A 15,000-nucleotide genomic window follows, 5' to 3' on the forward strand; every position below is an offset into this window, starting at 1 on the left:
TGCTTACAGCACCTGGTATTCCCAGGCGGTCTCCCATCCAAGTACTAACCAGGCCCGACCCTGCTTGGCTTCCGAGATCAGACGAGAGCGGGCGTGCTCAGGGTGGTGTGGCCGTAAGCGAGTGCGGACTTGATTCGAGAGACACTTCAAAACTAATGTGGCAACGCCATGCCATGGGAGAACGCTTACAGAAAGGACGCATTCATGGGAAAAAATGACATAAAAAAATTATTAATTAATTAAATGCTTACAGCACCTGGTATTCCCAGGCGGTCTCCCATCCAAGTACTAACCAGGCCCGACCCTGCTTGGCTTCCGAGATCAGACGAGAGCGGGCGTGCTCAGGGTGGTGTGGCCGTAAGCGAGTGCTGACTCACCTCGATAGACACTTCAAGACTTATGTGGCAACGCCATGACATCAGTGAACGCTTACAGAAAGATCGCATTCATGGGAAAAAATGACATAAAAAAATAATTAATTAATTAAATGCTTACAGCACCTGGTATTCCCAGGCGATCTCCCATCCAAGTACTAACCAGGCCCGACCCTGCTTGGCTTCCGAGATCAGACGAGAGCGGGCGTGCTTTTTTTTTTTTTTTTTTTTTTTTATTGAACGTTTCAATTCAATTTACAATATACATTATCAAATCACAAATTTACATACATACAGTAATTAAAAATAATAATAAAAACAACATAAGAATCAAATAACATCACCTCAATGGATGTCTGGCAAAGTCCAATCTAAGTCCTCAAGAATACAACAAACCTCGGAAGTAAAAACCTTATAAAACACATTCTCATTTTCTTCACCTTTAAAATGCACATACAGTTTTTCAATATACATTTCAGATTTTCTCTTAAAGACATTCCATACCTCCATCACAGTTTTTTCCTTTTTTGCTACAATCCTTCTTTCCCATATTGCCCTTTTCATCAACATTATCCAAAGATTTATAAAAGCACTGTTTTTACTTTTCTTTGTCCATCCAAACATCACAATTTGATTCCAGTCCAATTCATTTTCATTCCATCGCTCTTCAAGAGCTTTGACCACATCATTACATTTGCTTAAAAAACTTTCCAACTCTTTGCAGTATAAAAACAAATGTAAAATCCCTTCTTCCTTTTCATTACACACTTTGCACATTGCACTAGGTTCCATTCCATCATTATTTCTTTCTCCTCACTTTCTTTTTCTCGTTTTTCGACTCTTTCCAGCCATTCTTCAGGTATTGCTTGTTTTATCATTTCATATGAATTTAAAATTCCTGTTTTGCTGTATTCTTCCTTTGCCTCATCCATTGCATCAAAAATACATTGTACGGGTAAAAATCCTTCTTTCACTTCATATAAAATGTCTCTGACTCTTGTTATTCCCACCTCCATCCACTTCTTATAATAAATCACTTTGCCTTGCTTTAAAATGTTGTGATTTAAAAAAAGAGGTTGATTTAAAATGTTTTCTCTCCCCCTGGGGTTAAAATCAACTTTTGGTAAAAAGTTTCCCCATGCACTTAAAAGCTCTCTATAAAATCCAGGCACATTTTCCGTCATCCACAGTTTTGTCTTCATCCATAAAATGTCATCCCCCATGTTAAAATTCCCACATCTGTTTAAAAAATATTTCATTGTTTTTTTCCACTCAGCATTATTCTCTTCTTGTAGGTATTTTTTGACCACTTTAACTCTCAGACTATTTTTTCTCTGCTCTATGTCCATTAATCCCAGCCCACCCCTCTCTATATCTCCTAAAATCGTGTTATGTGCTATTCTGGGGGGTTTTCCATTCCATAAAAAGTTTAAAAAACATTCCTTCAACCTCTTTTCTGTCCACATAGGCATTTCAGTTAAATATAAAACGTACCATAATTTAGAAACCATTAAAACATTTAAAACCAACACTTTTCCCTTTAAACTTAAGTTCCTTAGATTCCAAAAGTTCAGTTTTCTCTCAATATCAATAATTAGATTATTCCATACATCATCTCTTGTTTTCTTCTCATCTTTACCCATTAGAATTCCTAAAATTTTCATTTCTCCCACTTCTTTGAATTTAAAGCAATCTTCCAGACTAGCAGCCTTACCAAATTTCATGTACACAGTTTTGTCCTCGTTCACTTTACTTCCTGAACCTTTACAAAATTCGTTTACAACATTCATAACTTCTTTTACACTTTCCTTCCCCTTTACAATTATTGTAGTATCGTCAGCATATTGAAACACTTTACTTTTCTCACTTTCAATCCCCATTATCTTCTTGTTTTCTTTAATTGCTAGTCCTAATGGTTCAGACAGTAAAGAATATAGTAAGGCAGAGAGTGGACAACCCTGCCTCACTGATCTTGTAACATTAAAAGCATTCGATAAAAAACCATTACATTTAACTTTAGTCAGAGCACCCTTATATAAAATCTTGATCCATTTGATAAAATTCTCTCCAAAACCAAAACTCTTTAAAACATCAAATAAAAACACATGTTCCACCCTATCAAATGCCTTTTCAAAATCCAGACTAAACACATATCCTTCTTGTTTTTCTTTTGTCATATACCAAATAGTGTCCCTTATACTCATCGTCACATCTGCAATATCTCTTCCCTTCACAGCATAAGCCTGGTTTGTAGTTATTATTTTTGGCATTATTTCTTTCAATCTGTTAGCTAAAACCTTTGCAATTATTTTTAAGTCTGTGTTCAACATTGATATGGGTCTATAATTCTTTAAATCTGTCTTTTCACCTTTCTTTTTGTAAATGAGTTTCATTAATCCAATCCGCATTCTTTCATAAATTTCTTCCCTTTCAAAAATTTCTTTAAAAACCTCTTTTAAAATCTCTATTAAAATCCCTTTAAAACACTTATAAAATTCACTTCCTAAACCATCAATTCCTGGGCTTTTCTTTTTATTTAGTTCGTCAATCGCTTGTTCAATTTCTTCTGCTCTAAACTCTTGTTCACATTCCTCTTTATCTTCTTCGCTTACTTTTGCTTTTATTTTGTTAAGAAAATCTGTTTTTTCTTTCTCCTCTACTCCTCTTGCCTTAAAAAGATCTTCATAAAAATCCTTAATTTCTTTTAGAACATTTGCATTTCCCTGAACTATTTCTCCATTTTTTCCTTTTATCTCCTTTATCATTTCAGCATTCCCTTTCTTTTTTTCTAAATCAAAAAAGAATTTCGTACATTTTTCTCCTTCAACCATATACTGTGCTTTACTTCGTAATCTTGCTCCTTCATATTGCTTTTCCTCTACTTCTTTCAACTTTTCTTCGATTTCTTTGATCTTTTGAATGTCCTTATTTTCTTCATTTAATTCTTTTTCAAGACTTGCTTTCAATTCTTTCTCCTTAAACCTTTTACATTTTCGCACTAATTTACAATATTCAATTGAATATTTTTTGATAGCATACTTTACATTTTCCCACCATATTCTCTTATTTTCCGCATACATTACACTGTTTTTCTCATTCTCAATAATTTCTTTCACGCTTTCAACATAATGTTTGTCTTTCAAAATTTCTGTGTTTAAAACCCATACTCCAGGCCCTCTTTGTAATTTCTCCCAATCTATATTAAAAAATAAAAACTTGTGATCGCTTAAACTTGTCTCCTCATACTTAATATCTTCAATAAAATTCTCCACATTTCTTGTACATAAAATAAAATCAATCCTCGTATTACACACAAAATTCATCACAATTTGTCTTCTTGAAAACTCTTTTTTTCTTTGATTTCTTTCTCTCCACACATCAGTCACTTTAAAATCTTCCATTAAAAGTTTTAGTTCTTTTCTTCCCATATCACTCTTACATACCATTCCTTCCGCCATGTCTTGTTTGCTAAAAACTGTATTAAAATCTCCTGCTATTACAATTTCTTTATAATCCTTTAAAAACTCTCTTAATTGATTGAAAAAACCCTTCTTTTCTTTTTCCTCCGTCGGCGCATGTACATTAACAAAAACAATTTTCTTCCCCTCATAATTTACTTCTACAACCATACATTTTCCTTTTCCATCCTTGTATAAAACTTTACTCTCTTTAAAAACGTCACTTTTCATTAAAATTGCGACTCCTCTTCCACATTTTCCATCACCGTTATTATGTAAAATCCATCCTTCCCATTTCTTTCGATAGTCCATTAAAATATCATCTTTCCAGTTTGTTTCCTGCAGTAAAATGATGTCCTGATTTTTAAAATGATCAGTTACTCTTTCAAATTTCTTAAAATCTAAAAGTCCCCTCGCGTTAAAAGTCACACATCGTAAAACCATTAAAAAAATAAATAAAATAAAAACCTTAAATACCATCATCTCAGTCCATCTCCTCTCCTCGCCTTAACACCTCAAATCTATTTTCTCTTGTCAATTGGGACTTTAATTTCTTTTTTCGCGCATTATCAATATTTGGCGTTACCTTCATTGTTCTTCTCCTCAAAGGCCTTTTTTCCCGTCTGTCCATTACTCCTGCTTCTTCCATTTCATCGTCCTCTCTTTCGCTGTCTTGTGCTGTACTCCGTTGTTCCTCGTTACCTTCTTTGTCCATTAAAACATCCAAACTCTCCGATATCTCCATTTGTGTCCTTTCTGTGTCCTTTTCCCGTACCGTTTCCTCTTGATTTTCAGTTGCTTTTTCTTCAAATATCTGCTTTTCCGCCATTGCTTCTTCTCCTTCAGGCTCTGTTGACTGCTGTTTCTCTATTTGTCTCCCCTCTTCATTCGTTCTCTCTTCTGCGTTATCATTTCTTTTATGCATTTGTCTGGGCACCTGATTATCCACCCCTCCTTCCTCTTCCTCCATCCAACACTCACATTTGTTTATAAAATCATTGCAATCCGGGCACCTGACTGCTCTACACTGACGTGCAAAGTGTCCCAGCTCCTCGCACTTATAACATTTAAACTCGGGGCACTCCTTCAGCAAATGTTCCGAGCTCATGCACAGCCGACAGGTTTTCACCTGATGGCTGTGCATCACCCGGAAATGCTGGGAGCCCTCCGCAGTCTCAAACTTTGTGCTGTATGGTAGTGAGACCACCTCCTTAGGGAACCTCACTCTCACATATCTCGTACCGTCCTCTATGTCGGTGCCCGGATACACTCTCCTTTTAAGTTTTGTGATTGGCACAACCTGCCAGCTTTCTAATTTCTCTAAAATTTCATAATCATCTAGGTACCCAGGCAAATGCATAAAAGAGACAACATACTCCTTATTTTTTAGCTTTCTTACATTGCACTGCACACCTTTAATCATTAGTCCTTCCATTAGATCCTCGCACATTTCCTCATTTTCTAAAATCAGTTCATATTCATTATTATTTCGTGGTCTCATTACCAAAATGTTCCCTTGTCCAATCATATCTGCTACTGCTTTTATTAAATCTTCCGCTTTCAATCCTTCCACATTATCAACATTCACAATCACTGTTGCTTCTTTTGCGTAAATCCTTTGCTCACCTCTTTTCTTTGCTTTTTCACTGTTGTCATTTCCATCTCGTTGTCTTTTTTGCTGTCCATTTTCGTTACCGTTGCTTTCGTTTTCAACATTTTCTCTGCTGTTTTCTGTTAAACTATCTTTCCTGGCGTCTTCATTTAAATCTTTTCCAGCTCGTTTTCGTTTTTCCATTCCCTTTTCGTTACCGTTGCTTTCATTTTCAAAGATTCCTCTTCTACTTTCAGTTAATCCATCCTGCCTTGCGTCTTTATTTAAATCATGTCCAGCTTGTTTTCGTTTATCCAGTCCAGTTTCGTTGCCAGTACTTTGTTCCTCAGCCATTTCAGTGTTGCTTGCCATGCGTCCGTCTGATCTTTTTTTAATTTTAACTAAATACAACAAAAAAACACCTCACAGTCAGCATAAAGCTGCTGTTCGGTGGTTTAAACTCAAAATAAACACTTCACAAACAATAAATTAAACTCAAACTATAAACTAAATTCAAATTTAACAAACCCACGTGAGGGAGCCTTTCTCCCTCTACTACCGGCACAGACACTTCCTGGAACGTACCAACTAGCGGGCGTGCTCAGGGTGGTGTGGCCGTAAGCGAGTGCTGACTCGCTTCGATAGACACTTCAAGACTTATGTGGCAACGCCATGACATCAGTGAACGCTTACAGAAAGATCGCATTCATGGGAAAAAATGACATAAAAAAATAATTAATTAATTAAATGCTTACAGCACCTGGTATTCCCAGGCGGTCTCCCATCCAAGTACTAACCAGGCCCGACCCTGCTTGGCTTCCGAGATCAGACGAGAGCGGGCGTGCTCAGGGTGGTGTGGCCGTAAGCGAGTGCGGACTTGATTCGAGAGACACTTCAAAACTAATGTGGCAACGCCATGCCATGGGAGAACGCTTACAGAAAGGACGCATTCATGGGAAAAAATGACATAAAAAAATTATTAATTAATTAAATGCTTACAGCACCTGGTATTCCCAGGCGGTCTCCCATCCAAGTACTAACCAGGCCCGACCCTGCTTGGCTTCCGAGATCAGACGAGAGCGGGCGTGCTCAGGGTGGTGTGGCCGTAAGCGAGTGCTGACTCGCTTCGATAGACACTTCAAGACTTATGTGGCAACGCCATGACATCAGTGAACGCTTACAGAAAGATCGCATTCATGGGAAAAAATGACATTAAAAAATAATTAATTAATTAAATGCTTACAGCACCTGGTATTCCCAGGCGGTCTCCCATCCAAGTACTAACCAGGACGGACCCTGCTTGGCTTCCGAGATCAGACGAGAGCGGGCGTGCTCAGGGTGGTGTGGCCGTAAGCGAGTGCAGACTCGATTCGAGAGACACTTCAAAACTAATGTGGCAACGCCATGCCATGGGAGAACGCTTACAGAAAGGACGCATTCATGGGAAAATATGACATAAATAAATATTTAATTAATTAAATGCTTACAGCACCTGGTATTCCCAGGTGGTCTCCCATCCAAGTACTAACCAGGCCCGACCCTGCTTGGCTTCCGAGATCAGACGAGAGCGGGCGTGCTCAGGGTGGTGTGGCCGTAAGCGAGTGCGGACTTGATTCGAGAGACACTTCAAAACTAATGTGGCAACGCCATGCCATGGGAGAACGCTTACAGAAAGGACGCATTCATGGGAAAAAATGACATAAAAAAATTATTAATTAATTAAATGCTTACAGCACCTGGTATTCCCAGGCGGTCTCCCATCCAAGTACTAACCAGGCCCGACCCTGCTTGGCTTCCGAGATCAGACGAGAGCGGGCGTGCTCAGGGTGGTGTTGCCGTAAGCGAGTGCTGACTCGCTTCGATAGACACTTCAAGACTTATGTGGCAACGCCATGACATCAGTGAACGCTTACAGAAAGATCGCATTCATGGGAAAAAATGACATAAATAATTAATTAATTAAATGCTTACAGAACCTGGTATTCCCAGGCGGTCTCCCATCCAAGTACTAACCAGGCCCGACCCTGCTTGGCTTCCGAGATCAGACGAGAGCGGGCTTGCTCAGGGTGGTGTGGCCGTAAGCGAGTGCTGACTCGATTCGAGAGACACTTCAAAACTAATGTGGCAACGCCATGCCATGGGAGAATGCTTACAGAAAGGACGCATTCATGGGAAAAATGACATAAATAATTAATTAATTAAATGCTTACAGCACCAGGTATTCCCAGGCGGTCTCCCATCCAAGTACTAACCAGGCCCGACCCTGCTTGGCTTCCGAGATCAGACGAGAGCGGGCGTGCTCAGGGTGGTGTGGCCGCAAACGAGTGCTGACTCGATTCGAGAGACACTTCAAGGCTAATGTGGCAACGCCATGCCATGGGAGAATGCTTACAGAAAGGACGCATTCATGGGAAAAATGACATAAATAATTAATTAATTAAATGCTTACAGCACCAGGTATTCCCAGGCGGTCTCCCATCCAAGTACTAACCAGGCCCGACCCTGCTTGGCTTCCGAGATCAGACGAGAGTGGGCGTGCTCAGGGTGGTGTGGCCGTAAGCGAGTGCTGACTCGATTCGAGAGACACTTCAAAACTAATGTGGCAACGCCATGCCATGGGAGAATGCTTACAGAAAGGACGCATTCATGGGAAAAATGACATAAATAATTAATTAATTAAATGCTTACAGCACCAGGTATTCCCAGGCGGTCTCCCATCCAAGTACTAACCAGGCCCGACCCTGCTTGGCTTCCGAGATCAGACGAGAGCGGGCGTGCTCAGGTTGGTGTGGCCGTAAGCGAGTGCGGACTTGATTCGAGAGACACTTCAAATCTAATGTGGCAATGCCATGCCATGGGAGAACGCTTACAGAAAGGACGCATTCATGGGGAAAAATGACATAAAAAAATTATTAATTAATTAAATGCTTACAGCACCTGGTATTCCCAGGCGGTCTCCCATCCAAGTACTAACCAGGCCCGACCCTGCTTGGCTTCCGAGATCAGACGAGAGCGGGCGTGCTCAGGGTGGTGTGGCCGTAAGCGAGTGCTGACTCGCTTCGATAGACACTTCAAGACTTATGTGGCAACGCCATGACATCAGTGAACGCTTACAGAAAGATCGCATTCATGGGAAAAAATGACATAAATAATTAATTAATTAAATGCTTACAGAACCTGGTATTCCCAGGCGGTCTCCCATCCAAGTACTAACCAGGCCCGACCCTGCTTGGCTTCCGAGATCAGACGAGAGCGGGCGTGCTCAGGGTGGTGTGGCCGTAAGCAAGTGCTGACTCGCTTCGATAGACACTTCAAGACTTATGTGGCAACGCCATGACATCAGTGAACGCTTACAGAAAGATCGCATTCATGGGAAAAAATGACATAAAAAAATAATTAATTAATTAAATGCTTACAGCACCTGGTATTCCCAGGCGATCTCCCATCCAAGTACTAACCAGGCCCGACCCTGCTTGGCTTCCGAGATCAGACGAGAGCGGGCGTGCTTTTTTTTTTTTTTTTTTTTTTATTGAACGTTTCAATTCAATTTACAATATACATTATCAAATCACAAATTTACATACATACAGTAATTAAAAATAATAATAAAAACAACATAAGAATCAAATAACATCACCTCAATGGATGTCTGGCAAAGTCCAATCTAAGTCCTCAAGAATACAACAAACCTCGGAAGTAAAAACCTTATAAAACACATTCTCATTTTCTTCACCTTTAAAATGCACATACAGTTTTTCAATATACATTTCAGATTTTCTCTTAAAGACATTCCATACCTCCATCACAGTTTTTTCCTTTTTTGCTACAATCCTTCTTTCCCATATTGCCCTTTTCATCAACATTATCCAAAGATTTATAAAAGCACTGTTTTTACTTTTCTTTGTCCATCCAAACATCACAATTTGATTCCAGTCCAATTCATTTTCATTCCATCGCTCTTCAAGAGCTTTGACCACATCATTACATTTGCTTAAAAAACTTTCCAACTCTTTGCAGTATAAAAACAAATGTAAAATCCCTTCTTCCTTTTCATTACACACTTTGCACATTGCACTAGGTTCCATTCCATCATTATTTCTTTCTCCTCACTTTCTTTTTCTCGTTTTTCGACTCTTTCCAGCCATTCTTCAGGTATTGCTTGTTTTATCATTTCATATGAATTTAAAATTCCTGTTTTGCTGTATTCTTCCTTTGCCTCATCCATTGCATCAAAAATACATTGTACGGGTAAAAATCCTTCTTTCACTTCATATAAAATGTCTCTGACTCTTGTTATTCCCACCTCCATCCACTTCTTATAATAAATCACTTTGCCTTGCTTTAAAATGTTGTGATTTAAAAAAAGAGGTTGATTTAAAATGTTTTCTCTCCCCCTGGGGTTAAAATCAACTTTTGGTAAAAAGTTTCCCCATGCACTTAAAAGCTCTCTATAAAATCCAGGCACATTTTCCGTCATCCACAGTTTTGTCTTCATCCATAAAATGTCATCCCCCATGTTAAAATTCCCACATCTGTTTAAAAAATATTTCATTGTTTTTTTCCACTCAGCATTATTCTCTTCTTGTAGGTATTTTTTGACCACTTTAACTCTCAGACTATTTTTTCTCTGCTCTATGTCCATTAATCCCAGCCCACCCCTCTCTATATCTCCTAAAATCGTGTTATGTGCTATTCTGGGGGGTTTTCCATTCCATAAAAAGTTTAAAAAACATTCCTTCAACCTCTTTTCTGTCCACATAGGCATTTCAGTTAAATATAAAACGTACCATAATTTAGAAACCATTAAAACATTTAAAACCAACACTTTTCCCTTTAAACTTAAATTCCTTAGATTCCAAAAGTTCAGTTTTCTCTCAATATCAATAATTAGATTATTCCATACATCATCTCTTGTTTTCTTCTCATCTTTACCCATTAGAATTCCTAAAATTTTCATTTCTCCCACTTCTTTGAATTTAAAGCAATCTTCCAGACTAGCAGCCTTACCAAATTTCATGTACACAGTTTTGTCCTCGTTCACTTTACTTCCTGAACCTTTACAAAATTCGTTTACAACATTCATAACTTCTTTTACACTTTCCTTCCCCTTTACAATTATTGTAGTATCGTCAGCATATTGAAACACTTTACTTTTCTCACTTTCAATCCCCATTATCTTCTTGTTTTCTTTAATTGCTAGTCCTAATGGTTCAGACAGTAAAGAATATAGTAAGGCAGAGAGTGGACAACCCTGCCTCACTGATCTTGTAACATTAAAAGCATTCGATAAAAAACCATTACATTTAACTTTAGTCAGAGCACCCTTATATAAAATCTTGATCCATTTGATAAAATTCTCTCCAAAACCAAAACTCTTTAAAACATCAAATAAAAACACATGTTCCACCCTATCAAATGCCTTTTCAAAATCCAGACTAAACACATATCCTTCTTGTTTTTCTTTTGTCATATACCAAATAGTGTCCCTTATACTCATCGTCACATCTGCAATATCTCTTCCCTTCACAGCATAAGCCTGGTTTGTAGTTATTATTTTTGGCATTATTTCTTTCAATCTGTTAGCTAAAACCTTTGCAATTATTTTTAAGTCTGTGTTCAACATTGATATGGGTCTATAATTCTTTAAATCTGTCTTTTCACCTTTCTTTTTGTAAATGAGTTTCATTAATCCAATCCGCATTCTTTCATAAATTTCTTCCCTTTCAAAAATTTCTTTAAAAACCTCTTTTAAAATCTCTATTAAAATCCCTTTAAAACACTTATAAAATTCACTTCCTAAACCATCAATTCCTGGGCTTTTCTTTTTATTTAGTTCGTCAATCGCTTGTTCAATTTCTTCTGCTCTAAACTCTTGTTCACATTCCTCTTTATCTTCTTCGCTTACTTTTGCTTTTATTTTGTTAAGAAAATCTGTTTTTTCTTTCTCCTCTACTCCTCTTGCCTTAAAAAGATCTTCATAAAAATCCTTAATTTCTTTTAGAACATTTGCATTTCCCTGAACTATTTCTCCATTTTTTCCTTTTATCTCCTTTATCATTTCAGCATTCCCTTTCTTTTTTTCTAAATCAAAAAAGAATTTCGTACATTTTTCTCCTTCAACCATATACTGTGCTTTACTTCGTAATCTTGCTCCTTCATATTGCTTTTCCTCTACTTCTTTCAACTTTTCTTCGATTTCTTTGATCTTTTGAATGTCCTTATTTTCTTCATTTAATTCTTTTTCAAGACTTGCTTTCAATTCTTTCTCCTTAAACCTTTTACATTTTCGCACTAATTTACAATATTCAATTGAATATTTTTTGATAGCATACTTTACATTTTCCCACCATATTCTCTTATTTTCCGCATACATTACACTGTTTTTCTCATTCTCAATAATTTCTTTCACGCTTTCAACATAATGTTTGTCTTTCAAAATTTCTGTGTTTAAAACCCATACTCCAGGCCCTCTTTGTAATTTCTCCCAATCTATATTAAAAAATAAAAACTTGTGATCGCTTAAACTTGTCTCCTCATACTTAATATCTTCAATAAAATTCTCCACATTTCTTGTACATAAAATAAAATCAATCCTCGTATTACACACAAAATTCATCACAATTTGTCTTCTTGAAAACTCTTTTTTTCTTTGATTTCTTTCTCTCCACACATCAGTCACTTTAAAATCTTCCATTAAAAGTTTTAGTTCTTTTCTTCCCATATCACTCTTAAAAACCATTCCTTCCGCCATCTCTTGTTTGCTAAAAACTGTATTAAAATCTCCTGCTATTACAATTTCTTTATAATCCTTTAAAAACTCTCTTAATTGATTGAAAAAACCCTTCTTTTCTTTTTCCTCCGTCGGCGCATGTACATTAACAAAAACAATTTTCTTCCCCTCATAATTTACTTCTACAACCATACATTTTCCTTTTCCATCCTTGTATAAAACTTTACTCTCTTTAAAAACGTCACTTTTCATTAAAATTGCGACTCCTCTTCCACATTTTCCATCACCGTTATTATGTAAAATCCATCCTTCCCATTTCTTTCGATAGTCCATTAAAATATCATCTTTCCAGTTTGTTTCCTGCAGTAAAATGATGTCCTGATTTTTAAAATGATCAGTTACTCTTTCAAATTTCTTAAAATCTAAAAGTCCCCTCGCGTTAAAAGTCACACATCGTAAAACCATTAAAAAAATAAATAAAATAAAAACCTTAAATACCATCATCTCAGTCCATCTCCTCTCCTCGCCTTAACACCTCAAATCTATTTTCTCTTGTCAATTGGGACTTTAATTTCTTTTTTCGCGCATTATCAATATTTGGCGTTACCTTCATTGTTCTTCTCCTCAAAGGCCTTTTTTCCCGTCTGTCCATTACTCCTGCTTCTTCCATTTCATCGTCCTCTCTTTCGCTGTCTTGTGCTGTACTCCGTTGTTCCTCGTTACCTTCTTTGTCCATTAAAACATCCAAACTCTCCGATATCTCCATTTGTGTCCTTTCTGTGTCCTTTTCCCGTACCGTTTCCTCTTGATTTTCAGTTGCTTTTTCTTCAAATATCTGCTTTTCCGCCATTGCTTCTTCTCCTTCAGGCTCTGTTGACTGCTGTTTCTCTATTTGTCTCCCCTCTTCATTCGTTCTCTCTTCTGCGTTATCATTTCTTTTATGCATTTGTCTGGGCACCTGATTATCCACCCCTCCTTCCTCTTCCTCCATCCAACACTCACATTTGTTTATAAAATCATTGCAATCCGGGCACCTGACTGCTCTACACTGACGTGCAAAGTGTCCCAGCTCCTCGCACTTATAACATTTAAACTCGGGGCACTCCTTCAGCAAATGTTCCGAGCTCATGCACAGCCGACAGGTTTTCACCTGATGGCTGTGCATCACCCGGAAATGCTGGGAGCCCTCCGCAGTCTCAAACTTTGTGCTGTATGGTAGTGAGACCACCTCCTTAGGGAACCTCACTCTCACATATCTCGTACCGTCCTCTATGTCGGTGCCCGGATACACTCTCCTTTTAAGTTTTGTGATTGGCACAACCTGCCAGCTTTCTAATTTCTCTAAAATTTCATAATCATCTAGGTACCCAGGCAAATGCATAAAAGAGACAACATACTCCTTATTTTTTAGCTTTCTTACGTTGCACTGCACACCTTTAATCATTAGTCCTTCCATTAGATCCTCGCACATTTCCTCATTTTCTAAAATCAGTTCATATTCATTATTATTTCGTGGTCTCATTACCAAAATGTTCCCTTGTCCAATCATATCTGCTACTGCTTTTATTAAATCTTCCGCTTTCAATCCTTCCACATTATCAACATTCACAATCACTGTTGCTTCTTTTGCGTAAATCCTTTGCTCACCTCTTTTCTTTGCTTTTTCACTGTTGTCATTTCCATCTCGTTGTCTTTTTTGCTGTCCATTTTCGTTACCGTTGCTTTCGTTTTCAACATTTTCTCTGCTGTTTTCTGTTAAACTATCTTTCCTGGCGTCTTCATTTAAATCTTTTCCAGCTCGTTTTCGTTTTTCCATTCCCTTTTCGTTACCGTTGCTTTCATTTTCAAAGATTCCTCTTCTACTTTCAGTTAATCCATCCTGCCTTGCGTCTTTATTTAAATCATGTCCAGCTTGTTTTCGTTTATCCAGTCCAGTTTCGTTGCCAGTACTTTGTTCCTCAGCCATTTCAGTGTTGCTTGCCATGCGTCCGTCTGATCTTTTTTTAATTTTAACTAAATACAACAAAAAACCACCTCACAGTCAGCATAAAGCTGCTGTTCGGTGGTTTAAACTCAAAATAAACACTTCACAAACAATAAATTAAACTCAAACTATAAACTAAATTCAAATTTAACAAACCCACGTGAGGGAGCCTTTCTCCCTCTACTACCGGCACAGACACTTCCTGGAACGTACCAACTAGCGGGCGTGCTCAGGGTGGTGTGGCCGTAAGCGAGTGCTGACTCGCTTCGATAGACACTTCAAGACTTATGTGGCAACGCCATGACATCAGTGAACGCTTACAGAAAGATCGCATTCATGGGAAAAAATGACATAAAAAAATAATTAATTAATTAAATGCTTACAGCACCTGGTATTCCCAGGCGGTCTCCCATCCAAGTACTAACCAGGCCCGACCCTGCTTGGCTTCCGAGATCAGACGAGAGCGGGCGTGCTCAGGGTGGTGTGGCCGTAAGCGAGTGCGGACTTGATTCGAGAGACACTTCAAAACTAATGTGGCAACGCCATGCCATGGGAGAACGCTTACAGAAAGGACGCATTCATGGGAAAAAATGACATAAAAAAATTATTAATTAATTAAATGCTTACAGCACCTGGTATTCCCAGGCGGTCTCCCATCCAAGTACTAACCAGGCCCGACCCTGCTTGGCTTCCGAGATCAGACGAGAGCGGGCGTGCTCAGGGTGGTGTGGCCGTAAGCGAGTGCTGACTCGCTTCGATAGACACTTCAAGCCTTATGTGGCAACGCCATGACATCAGTGAACGCTTACAGAAAGATCGCATTCATGGGAAAAAATGACATTAAAAAATAATTAATTAATTAA

The 15,000-nt window shown here is 38.2% G+C and overlaps 13 non-coding genes and 2 pseudogenes across 13 annotated transcripts; all 15 read right to left on the reverse strand.

Annotated features, from left to right (window-relative positions):
- On the reverse strand, window positions 1-119 carry LOC135759435 (5S ribosomal RNA). The gene has a single exon (XR_010536802.1). It is a non-coding gene; the product is annotated as a 5S ribosomal RNA (ribosomal RNA).
- Window positions 120-244: 125 nt separating this feature from the next.
- On the reverse strand, window positions 245-363 carry LOC135759446 (5S ribosomal RNA). The gene has a single exon (XR_010536804.1). It is a non-coding gene; the product is annotated as a 5S ribosomal RNA (ribosomal RNA).
- Window positions 364-6,171: 5,808 nt separating this feature from the next.
- LOC135759458 (5S ribosomal RNA) lies at window positions 6,172-6,290 on the reverse strand. Its single transcript, XR_010536805.1, has one exon. It is a non-coding gene; the product is annotated as a 5S ribosomal RNA (ribosomal RNA).
- Window positions 6,291-6,415: 125 nt separating this feature from the next.
- LOC135759470 (5S ribosomal RNA) lies at window positions 6,416-6,534 on the reverse strand. The gene has a single exon (XR_010536806.1). It is a non-coding gene; the product is annotated as a 5S ribosomal RNA (ribosomal RNA).
- A 125-nt stretch (window positions 6,535-6,659) lies between these two features.
- On the reverse strand, window positions 6,660-6,778 carry LOC135759432 (5S ribosomal RNA; annotated as a pseudogene).
- Window positions 6,779-6,903: 125 nt separating this feature from the next.
- LOC135759729 (5S ribosomal RNA) lies at window positions 6,904-7,022 on the reverse strand. The gene has a single exon (XR_010537003.1). It is a non-coding gene; the product is annotated as a 5S ribosomal RNA (ribosomal RNA).
- Window positions 7,023-7,147: 125 nt separating this feature from the next.
- LOC135759934 (5S ribosomal RNA) lies at window positions 7,148-7,266 on the reverse strand. Its single transcript, XR_010537202.1, has one exon. It is a non-coding gene; the product is annotated as a 5S ribosomal RNA (ribosomal RNA).
- A 121-nt stretch (window positions 7,267-7,387) lies between these two features.
- LOC135759334 (5S ribosomal RNA) lies at window positions 7,388-7,506 on the reverse strand (annotated as a pseudogene).
- Window positions 7,507-7,626: 120 nt separating this feature from the next.
- On the reverse strand, window positions 7,627-7,745 carry LOC135759993 (5S ribosomal RNA). Its single transcript, XR_010537261.1, has one exon. It is a non-coding gene; the product is annotated as a 5S ribosomal RNA (ribosomal RNA).
- A 120-nt stretch (window positions 7,746-7,865) lies between these two features.
- Window positions 7,866-7,984, reverse strand: LOC135759199 (5S ribosomal RNA). Its single transcript, XR_010536753.1, has one exon. It is a non-coding gene; the product is annotated as a 5S ribosomal RNA (ribosomal RNA).
- Window positions 7,985-8,104: 120 nt separating this feature from the next.
- Window positions 8,105-8,223, reverse strand: LOC135759137 (5S ribosomal RNA). Its single transcript, XR_010536694.1, has one exon. It is a non-coding gene; the product is annotated as a 5S ribosomal RNA (ribosomal RNA).
- A 125-nt stretch (window positions 8,224-8,348) lies between these two features.
- On the reverse strand, window positions 8,349-8,467 carry LOC135759481 (5S ribosomal RNA). The gene has a single exon (XR_010536809.1). It is a non-coding gene; the product is annotated as a 5S ribosomal RNA (ribosomal RNA).
- Window positions 8,468-8,588: 121 nt separating this feature from the next.
- On the reverse strand, window positions 8,589-8,707 carry LOC135759155 (5S ribosomal RNA). The gene has a single exon (XR_010536711.1). It is a non-coding gene; the product is annotated as a 5S ribosomal RNA (ribosomal RNA).
- Window positions 8,708-14,513: 5,806 nt separating this feature from the next.
- On the reverse strand, window positions 14,514-14,632 carry LOC135759492 (5S ribosomal RNA). The gene has a single exon (XR_010536812.1). It is a non-coding gene; the product is annotated as a 5S ribosomal RNA (ribosomal RNA).
- Window positions 14,633-14,757: 125 nt separating this feature from the next.
- On the reverse strand, window positions 14,758-14,876 carry LOC135759505 (5S ribosomal RNA). The gene has a single exon (XR_010536814.1). It is a non-coding gene; the product is annotated as a 5S ribosomal RNA (ribosomal RNA).
- Between the last annotated feature and the right edge of the window lie 124 nt (window positions 14,877-15,000).

This window comes from Paramisgurnus dabryanus, chromosome 9 (genome assembly GCF_030506205.2).
Source record: "Paramisgurnus dabryanus chromosome 9, PD_genome_1.1, whole genome shotgun sequence".
Classification (NCBI taxonomy): Eukaryota; Metazoa; Chordata; class Actinopteri; order Cypriniformes; family Cobitidae; genus Paramisgurnus; species Paramisgurnus dabryanus.